The sequence below is a fragment of the Triticum dicoccoides genome, chromosome 1B (genome assembly GCF_002162155.2).
Source record: "Triticum dicoccoides isolate Atlit2015 ecotype Zavitan chromosome 1B, WEW_v2.0, whole genome shotgun sequence".
Taxonomy (NCBI): domain Eukaryota; kingdom Viridiplantae; phylum Streptophyta; class Magnoliopsida; order Poales; family Poaceae; genus Triticum; species Triticum dicoccoides.
In genome coordinates this window covers 647,864,244-647,874,789 of record NC_041381.1, presented here as the reverse complement: position 1 = coordinate 647,874,789, position 10,546 = coordinate 647,864,244, and positions in this window count along the sequence as shown.

The following is a 10,546-nucleotide window of genomic DNA, read 5'->3' as shown; positions in this document are numbered from 1 at the left end:
CATATGGACGTACGTTTCAGTATGGACGTACTGGGGCTGTTTGTTCCCCTGGTGACTCGATCTTTGAGTATGGCAAGTCTTTTTGCAAGGGTGTTCTTTGCTACAAATAAGGACTCCCAGTGAAACCCTTCCCCAGCAATCTGACATGCGTCCTGCCGCTGAAACTTGAGAAGGTAAGCTGAAGTTGTACTACAGTAGTACTAGTTTTTACTTTTGAGTCCTGTAACTGGTAGCAAGGCTGCCGGCCAATCTGGAACTTCAAGCCCCCAGCACCGGCCCCGGACAAGCACTGGAACACAGTCAGGCTACCCCTGCTTCTCTGGTGTGTCTGGAACCACCGCCACGGCGTCGTGTTTCGCTGAAAGCGTCCAGCCATCAGCCGGCTGCGGCTGACAATCTGAAGTTGTGGGCGTACAAGCTCAAACCTGAAGACAGACACGCCTTGCTAGCTTGGGCCCCTAATTTTTTTTGAAGGTAATAGCACCCCAACTCCACAAACTTGCACAAAATATGATGTTTTAGTCTAAAACTTGCAAAATGTGATTGAGAACTCCACAAACTTGACACCCTATGTGATGTTTTGGTCCACAGCCACTCACAGCGCGACAAGTGGCAGTCCAAAGGGTGGACTGGTCAGCTGTGGCAATTTTCCACAAAGGCCCCTGCCGTTCACCTGATTCAACCCGCAGTGCTGGTACTGTTCCCCACCCCACACCTACCGTTGTTGTTCCCGTTCCCCCACCCCACACCTACCGTTGTTGTCCCCCTTTCTCCTTCTTGTTCCCCATTCTCCATCCCCTCGCTCTCGCTCTCCCTCTCGCTCTCCCTCTCCCTCTGTCGCCGGCAGCAAGGCCCCTCCCCCACCCCCTGCTTTGAACCTTGAACATTTGCACAACTCGTGGCCATGGTTTCCTGGAGTGATTCTGGCAGTTCGTCCGACGCTGAGTCAGTCAGCAGCGAAGTGCAGGTTAGATCTCTTGCTCTGGTAGGGTTAGGGTTTCTTTGGGTGTGCATTGTTAGTTAGCAAATGAAGCTGATTTACTTATGTTTTCGCTACCTGCCACCATTTTGTGCTTGGAATGGAGCGGCCTGGCCACAGATCTGAGTTCAAGATGTGAGCATCAATGTGTGTGTGAGAAGCTGGTGGCATTTGATTCAGTGGATAGTGGGAGGAGATTCCTAGCTTGTGCACAGAAGGTTAGTGGCTGATTTGGCTTGATTCAGTGTTTAGTTAAGTTTGACAGTTCTGACAGTTAGATTAAGTGTTTATGTTTCTTTTGTTGACAGTTAGATTCAGTGTTTATGTTGTTGTTTTTTCTTCTGTCAGTTAACTAAATGTTGTTATTTGTAGTTCTTTAAATTAAGTGAATAATGTGGAGATCTGTCAGTTTACTGAATCTTGTTGTTTGTAAATCTGAATTTGTGGAGATCTGTCAGTTAACAAATATTGCTCAAGTAAACTTTCTTTTGTTCATGTAAACTGAACATTTGTAGTGTAGTTGAGCTAGTATTTAACTGTTATTTTCATTGTACTGAATATTTTTCTTTTGTTGCAAATTTGTAGAAGATACCTAAATGCAGCTATCTGGAGTGGGTTGACCCTGAGTGGCCTGCTCCTTTGAAGATGAGCCTAGCTAGGGTTTGGGGCATGTATGAAGATGAGAACAAGCTTAGGCTCAAGGACAATGTAGTTCATGCTCAAGAAAATATTAGGATTGTGAGAGAGAAGGAAAAGATGGAAAAAGACTTGAGGTTTTTTAAGGTTGATTTTGCTCAAATGGTGGCTGAGAAGGAGCAAGCTCTGGCCCAGCTAGGCAACACACAACTTGCTCTGGCTGACATGAAGGAAGATCTTGATAAGAAGAAGATGTCTGACAAATCATTCACAAACATTCATCAAGTTGTGAGGGCCAAGGCAGAGAAAAAGAGGGACCTCATGAAGCAGGAGAGGGACAGCATCATGGAAGAGAGGGACAAACTGGTGCAAGAGAGGGACAACCTGGTGCTGGAGAGGAATGTGCTGAAGCAAGAGAAGAAGAAGTTAGAGTACATGATTGGTGATCTTTTCAAACATAAGGAAGACACCAAGGGCAAGATAAGGAAGCTGAAAGAGATGCTTGAAGAATTTGAATGATGGTCTAATGTAATCATTAGTAGCAGGTCCAGTATGACCTTGCTTAATAGCAGGTCCAGTATGACCTTGCACTTGGAATTTCAGACATATTTGTATTAAGTAATTTGACTAATTTGTGTACTGAAGTATGCTCCTCAATTTAATTACTTTGAGTTAATTGAATTTCTTGAGAGTGCACTAAATTTGTCATCTTAGTGCACTAAATTTCTTATAACTAATAGTACTTAACTGATTAGTGCTCCTATCTATCACATAGATTTAACTGAATTTGTTGACACTTAAATGTAATTTTCATAGTTAACTAAATTTGTTCAGAGTTAACTGAATTTTTCAGATTTAACTGAATTTTGATAGTTAACTGAACTTTGACAGTTAAGTGAATATGTTCAGAGTTAACTGAATTTTTCAGAGTTAACTGAATTTTTAGTGTACCATATGGACCCTACTACATGCACATAGGTCCAATCTATTTTGGGAAAGAGTTGGGCAAGGTACACATGCAGACATTGAAACACTACAACATTCATAACTAACTAAGTACAACATTGGATACTTGAACACCTAAACAGCAACATTCATACCATAGTTTAGCATAACTGACCATACCATAATAGTTCAACATCTTAGTTCAACATCCTAGTTAACCATCATACTTAACAACACCATACCATCATAAAGTAACTTATATGTTCTACATATAAGAGCACACCTAAACAACATTGCCAAAATACTTAACTTATATGCTGCTCTACTATATCAGCATACCTAATGTCTTCATCTTGAGCTGCATTAGTTCTCCTTCAAGGCTTCTGCTTCACTTGTCCTTCAACATCTTCAGCCTCTCCGAGCGGCGCACCACCCCATCTGCAGCTTTCTTGTTGCTTGCGTTCCTCTTCCCCTTCCCGCCGTCCACTTCTTCCTCTGCAGGCACCTTCTCCTCCTCGTCCGCCTCCTCTTGCTTCACGACGATGCCATCAGGCACATCCGGCAGTGCGTCCACGTCGATTGGGATGGTCACAGCCCGTGGTGCCATCTGCACCTCATCCGGCTCATCATCAGAGAGGACGATGACATCCACCTCCCACTCTTGAGATGACTCGGTCTCCGTGTCGTAGCCAGAATCCGTGTCGGAGGTGAGGTGGTCGTACTCGGAGTCGGACGATGAATCTATGTCGGAGACGTCGTCGGGACGGAGGAGGTCAGGCTGAAACCTGTCCCAGTACGCCCTGTTGATTGGCGCATGGACGGCAAGGACGACTTCACGCACGCACTCCGTCCTGGAGGTGACACGGTTGGGATCCGACTGCTGCGGCGGCGCCTTGGCGGACCGATACATCCACCAGCGCGCGCGCTCGTACGGATCATCCGACCGCGTCTCCCCCATGGCGAATTGCAGGATCTTCGCCGGATGGACGCCGACAATGCGTAATTGCCGCTGGGCATGGCGCGACTCTTCTCGTCGTCCGTCATTACCTTGATGAGGTCGCGCGCGTGGTTCCTCATCATCTGGATGCTTAGGAACCAGCACGCGATCTCCTGCAGCTCCGCCGCGCCGCCTGGTCGTCGTCGGCCAGATCTTCGACAGCCCTCTGCCATCCGAGGCTGCCGTCCATGGCGTCGGTGTCGGCTTCGACCTTCGGCGAGGGTTTTCTTTGGTGCCGATGAGATGGAGGTGGGTAGCACAAGCACCGAGGAGACGAGGGAAGTGGGGAGTGGGTAGTGGGTGACGAGAGCGGTGGGTTGCCGTATTTAAGGCAAGTGTGAAAACTGAATCGTCGGCCCGTCGAAAAAATCACGGACGGTTGCCACATTACTACAACTGTGGCAGCAAATTGCTACGTCTTGAGCTTGCGTTGGTTTCCTTGAAGAGGAAAGGATGATGCAGCACGGTAGTGTAAGTATTTCCCTCAGTTTTTGAGAACTAAGGTATCAATCTAGTAGGAGGCTCCTCACAAGTCCCACGCACCTACACAAACAAACAAAGAACTCGCAACCAACGCAATAAAGGGGTTGTCAATCCCTTCATGACCACTTGCGGAAGTGAGATCTGATAGAGATAATATGATAAGATACATATATTTTTGGTATTTTATGATATAGATTGGAAAAGTAAAGATGCAAATAAAAGTAGATTGAAAACTTATATGATAAGAGATAGACCCGGGGGCCATAGGTTTCACTAGAGGCTTCTCTCAAGATAGCATAAGTATTACGGTGGGTGAACAAAATACTGTTGAGCATGATAGAAAATCGAATAATTATGAGATTATCTAGTCATGACCATGTATATAGGCATCACGTCCGTGACAAGTAGACCGACTCCTGCCTGCATCTACTACTATTACTCCACACATCGACCGCTATCCAGCATGCATCTAGAGTATTAAGTTCATAAGAATAGAGTAACGCTTTAAGAAAGATGACATGATGTAGAGGGATAAACTCATGCAATATGATATAAACCCCATCTTTTTATTCTCGATGGCAACAATACAATACGTGCCTTGCTGCCTCTGCTGTCATTAGGAAAGGACACTGCAAGATTGAACCCAAAGCTAAGCAGTTCTCCCATGGCAAGAAAGATCAATCTAGTAGGCCAAACCAAACCGATAATTCGAAGAGACTTGAAAAGATAACTCAATCATAGATAAAAGAATTCAGAAGATAAACTTGATCATAAACCCATAATTCATCGGATCTCGACAAACACACTGCAAAAAGAGTTACATCGAATAGATCTCCAAAAAGAGGAAGGAGAACATGGCATTGAGATTCAAAAAGAGAGAAGAAGCCATCTAGCTAATAACTATGGACCCGGAGGTCTGTGGTAAACTACTCATAACTCATCGGAGAGGCTATGGTGTTGATGTAGAAGCCCTCCGTGGTCAGTTCCTCCTCCGGCAGAGCGCCGACGAAGGCTCCAAGATGGGATCTCGCGGATACAGAAAGTTACGGTGGTGGAAATAGTTCTTTGATGGCTCCCTCGATGTTTTCGGGGTACATGGGTATATATAGGAGGAAGAAGTACGTCGGTGGATGCCCGAGGGGCCCACGAGATAGGGGGGCGCGCCCTCCACCCTTGTGGCCGCCTCGGGAGCTTCTTTACTTGCACTCCAAGTCCTCTGGATCACGTTTGTTCCAAAAATCACGCTCTCGAAGGTTTCATTCCGTTTGGACTCCGTTTGATATTCCTTTTCTTCGATATACTGAAATAGGCAAAAGAAAAACAGCAATACGGGCTGGGCCTCCGGTTAGTAGGTTAGTCCCAAAAATGATATAAAAGTGTAAAGTAAAGCCCATAAACATCCAAAACAGGTAATATAATAGCATGGAACAATCAAAAATTATAGATACGTTGGAGACGTATCAAGCATCCGCAAGCTTAATTCCTGCTCATCCTCGAGTAGGTAAATGATAAAAACAGAATTTTTGATGTGGAATGCTACCTAGCATAATTCTCAATGTATTTCTCTTTATTGTGGTATGAATGTTCAGATCCAAATGATTCAAAATAAAAGTTCATATTGATATAAGAAATAATAATACTTCAAGCATACTAATCAAAGCAATCCTGTCTTCTCAAAATAACATGGCTAAAGAAAGTTTATCCCTACAAAATCATATAGTTAGGCTATGCTTCATTTTCATCACACAAAAATACTCCCATCAAGCACAACTCCGGTTTCAGCCAAGAAATTGTTTCATACTTTAGCAATCTCAAACTTTTTTCAACTTTCACGCAATACATGAGCATGAACCATAGATATAACACTATGGGTGGAATAGAATATAATGACGGGGATTGTGTGGAGAAGACAAAAAAAAGGAGAAAGTCTCATATTAACGAGGATAATCAACGGGCTATGGAGATGCCCATCAATTGATGTCAACATGAGGAGTAGGGATTGCCATGCAACTGATGCACTAGAGCTATAAATGTATGAAAGCTCAACAAAAGAAACTAGTGGGTGTGCATCCACCTTGCTTGCTCATGAAGACCTAGGGCATTTGAGGAAGCCCATCGTAGGAATATACAAGCCAAGTTCTATAATGAAATATCCCCACTAGTATATGAAAGTGACAACATATGAGACTCGCTATATGAAGAACATGGTGCTACTTTGAAGCACAAGTGTGAAAAAAGATAGTAACATTGCCCCCCTTTTTTTCTTTTTCTTTGGCCTTTCTTTTTTTTCCTTTTGGCCTTTCCTTTTTTTTGGCCTTTCTTTTTTTTCTTTAGGGACAATGCTCTAATAATGATGATCATCACACTTCTATATATTTACAACTCATGAATTACAACACAAAACTAGAACAAGATATGACTCTATATGAACGCCTCCGGCGGTGTACCGGGATGGGCAATGAATCAAGAGTGACATGTATGAAAACATTATGCATGGTGGCTTTGCCACAAATACGATGTCAACTACATGATCATGCAAGGCAATATGATAATAGTAATGTATGTCATGATGATAAACGGAACAGTGGAAAGTTGCATGGCAATATATCTCGGAATGGCTATGGAAATGCCATAATAGGTAGGTATGGTGGCTGTTTTTAGGAAGATATAAGGAGGCTTATGTGTGATAGAGCGTATCGTATCACGGGGTTTGGATGCACCGGCGAAGTTTGCACCAACTCTCAAGGTGAGAAAGGGCAATGCACGGTACCGAAGAGGCTAGCAATGATGGAAAGGTAAAAGTGCGTATAATCCATGGACTCAACATTAGTCATAAAGAACTCACATACTTATTGCAAAAATCTACAAGTCATCAAAAACCAAGCACTACGCGCATGCTCCTACGAGGGAGGTTGGTAGGAGTTAACCATCGCGCGCCCCCGACCTCCACACAAGGGAAGGCAATCAAAAGAGCACCTCATGCAATAAATTTGTTACACAACTTTTACTATACATGCATGCTACAGGACTTGGTAACTTCAACACAAGCATTATTTAAATTCATAATCACCCAACTAGCATGACTCTAATATCATTACCTTCATATCTCAAAACAATTATCAAGTATCAAATTGACCATAGCATCCAATTCACTTTCTATGATAGTTTTTATTATACCCAACTTGGATGCCCATCATTTTAGGACCAATTTTATAACCATAGAAAATACCATGATGTTCTAAGATACTCTTAAAATAATATAAGTGAAGCATGGGAGATCAACAATTTCTTCAAAATTAAGCCACCGCCGTGCTCTAAAAGATATAAGTGAAGCACTAGAGAAAAAATTATCTAGCTCAAAAGATATAAGTGAAGCACATAGAGTATTCTAATAAATTCCAATCAAGTGGGCTTCTCCCAAAAGGTGTGTACAGAAAGGATGATTGTGGTAAACTAAAAATCAAAGACTAATATAATACATGACGCTCCAAGCAAAACACATATCATGTAGCAAATAAAAATATAGCTCCAAGTAAAGTTACCAATGAACGAAGAAGAAAGAGGGGATGCCTTCCGGAGACATCCCCAAGCTTAGGCTTTTGGCTATTCTTGAATATCTTGGGGTGCCTTGGGCATCCCCAAGCTTAGGCTCTTGCCACTCCTTATTCCATAGTCCATCAAATCTTTACCCAAAACTTGAAAACTTCACAACACAAAACTCAACAGGAAATCTCATAAGCTCCGTTAGTGAAAGAAAGAAAAACCACCACATAAGGTACTGTAATGAACTCATTATTTATTTATATTGGTGTTAAACATACTGTATTCCAAGTTCTCTATGGTTCATACCCTTACATATTAGCCATAGATGCATCAAAATAAGCAAACAACACACGAAAGGCAGAAACTGTCAAAAATAGAACAGTCTGTAGCAATATATAACTTTCGGTTACTTCTGGAACTCCAAACATCCTACCAAAATAGGACGTCCTAAGCAATTTTTCTATTGATCTACAGCAAAAAGAATCAACGCAAAATCCCGTTTCGGTGATTTATTGAATTTTTTCTCGTGAGCGCAAAGTTTCTTTTTTTCAGCAGAATCAAATTAACTCTTACCATAGGTTATCCTATAGGTTCTACTTGGCACAAATACTAAATAAAACATGAAAACACATCTAAACAGAAAGTAGATGCAAAATTTATTGAATAAAAGCAAGGAAAAATATTGGGTTGTCTCCCAACAAGCGCTTTTCTTTAAAGCCCTTTTAGCTAGGCATTGAGATTTCAATGATGCTCACATGATAGACAAGAATTGAAGCATAAAGAGAGCATCATGAAACACATGTCAAACACATCTAAGTCTAACATATTTCCTATGCATAGGCATATTATAAGCAAACAAATTTGCAAGGCAAGCAAACACTAGCATATGCAAGGAAGAAGAAAGAGACGATTGCAATCTCAACATGACAAGAGGTAATTTAGTAACATGAAATTTTCTACAACCATATTTTCCTCTCTCATAATAATTACATGTGGGATCATAAGCAAATTCAACAAAATAGTTATCACATAACATATTCTCAACACGATCCACATGCATGCAAAGTTGACACTCTTCCAAAATAGTGGGATTAACAAACCCACTTTTATCAAAAACTTCATAAGATTGAACATACTCCAAATATGTGGTATCTAAAGTTGACACTCTTCCAAACACACTTTCAATATTATTTCAAACACTATTATCACTCTCATATTCATCATGGGGCGTAAATAAATTTTCAAGATTATAAGAAGAATTACCCCAATCATGATCATTGCAACAAGTAGTAGACATAGCAAAACTAGCATCCCCAAGCTTAGGGTATTTCATATTATTAGCACAATTGACATCAAGAGAATTTATAGTAAAATCATTGCAATCATGCTTTTTATTCAAGGAGCCATCATGAATCTTTTCATAAATTTCTTCATCACAATTTTCAGATTCACGAATTTCAAGCAAAACTTCATAAAGATAATCTAGTACATAAAACTTACTAGCAATTGGTTCATCATAATTGGATCTCTTAAAAATATTAGCAAGCGGATGAGGATCCATAGATCTTAGGTTCTTTGTTTAGAAATAAATAAGAAACTATTTCAACCAAACAAGCAAACGAGCCAAGTAAGACATCAAAGCAAATGAAAAGACGAATAGAAGAAGGGCGAATAAAACGGCAAGGGTGAAGTGGGGGAGAGGAAAACGAGAGGCAAATGGCAAATAATGTAAATGTGAGGGAGATGAGTTTGTGATGGGTACTTGGTATGTCTTGACTTGAGCAAAGACCTCCCCGGCAACGGCGCCAGAAATCCTTCTTGCTACGTCTGAGCTTGCGTCGGTTTTCCTTAAAGAGGAAAGGGTGATGCAGCACGGTAGCGTAAGTATTTCCCTGAGTTTTTGAGAACCAAGGTATCAATCCAGTAGGAGGCTCCTCACAAGTCTCACGCACCTACACAAACAAACAAAGAACTCGCAACCAACGCAATAAAGGGGTTGTCAATCCCTTCACGGCCACTTGCGAAAGTGAGATCTGATAGAGATAATATGATAAGATACATATATTTTTGGTATTTTATGATATAGATTGGAAAAGTAAAGATGCAAATAAAAGTAGATTGAAAGCTTATATGATAAGAGATAGACCCGGGGGCCATAGGTTTCACTAGAGGCTTCTCTCAAGATAGCATAAGTATTACGGTGGGTGAACAAATTACTGTCGAGCAATTGATAGAAAAGCGAATAATTATGAGATTATCTAGGCATGACCATGTATATAGGCATCACGTCTGTGATAAGTAGACCGACTCCTGCCTGCATCTACTACTATTACTCCGCACATCGAACGCTATTCAGCATGCATCTATAGTATTAAGTTCATAAGAACAGAGTAACGCTTTAAGAAAGATGACATGATGTAGAGGGATAAACTCATGCAATATGATATAAACCCCATCTTTTTATCCTCGATGGCAAGAATACAATATGTGCCTTGCTGCCCTTGCTGTCACTAGGAAAGGACACCACAAGATTGAACCCAAAGTTAAGCAGTTCTCCCATGGCAAGAAAGATCAATCTAGTAGGCCAAACCAAACCGATAATTCGAAGAGACTTGCAAAGATAACTCAATCATACATAAAAGAATTCAGAATAGATTCAAATATTTCTCATAGATAAACTTGATCATAAACCCACAATTCATCGGATCTCGACAAACACACCACAAAAAGAGTTACATTGAATAGATCTCCAAAAAGAGGAAGGAGAACATGGTATTGAGATCCAAAAAGATAGAACAAGCCATCTAGCTAATAACTATGGACCCGAAGGTCTATGGTAAACTACTCACAACTCATCGGAGAGGCTATGGTGTTGATGTAGAAGGCCTCCATGGTCGTTTCCTCCTCCGGCAGAGCGCCGACGAAGGCTCCAAGATGGGATCTCACGGATACATAAAGTTACG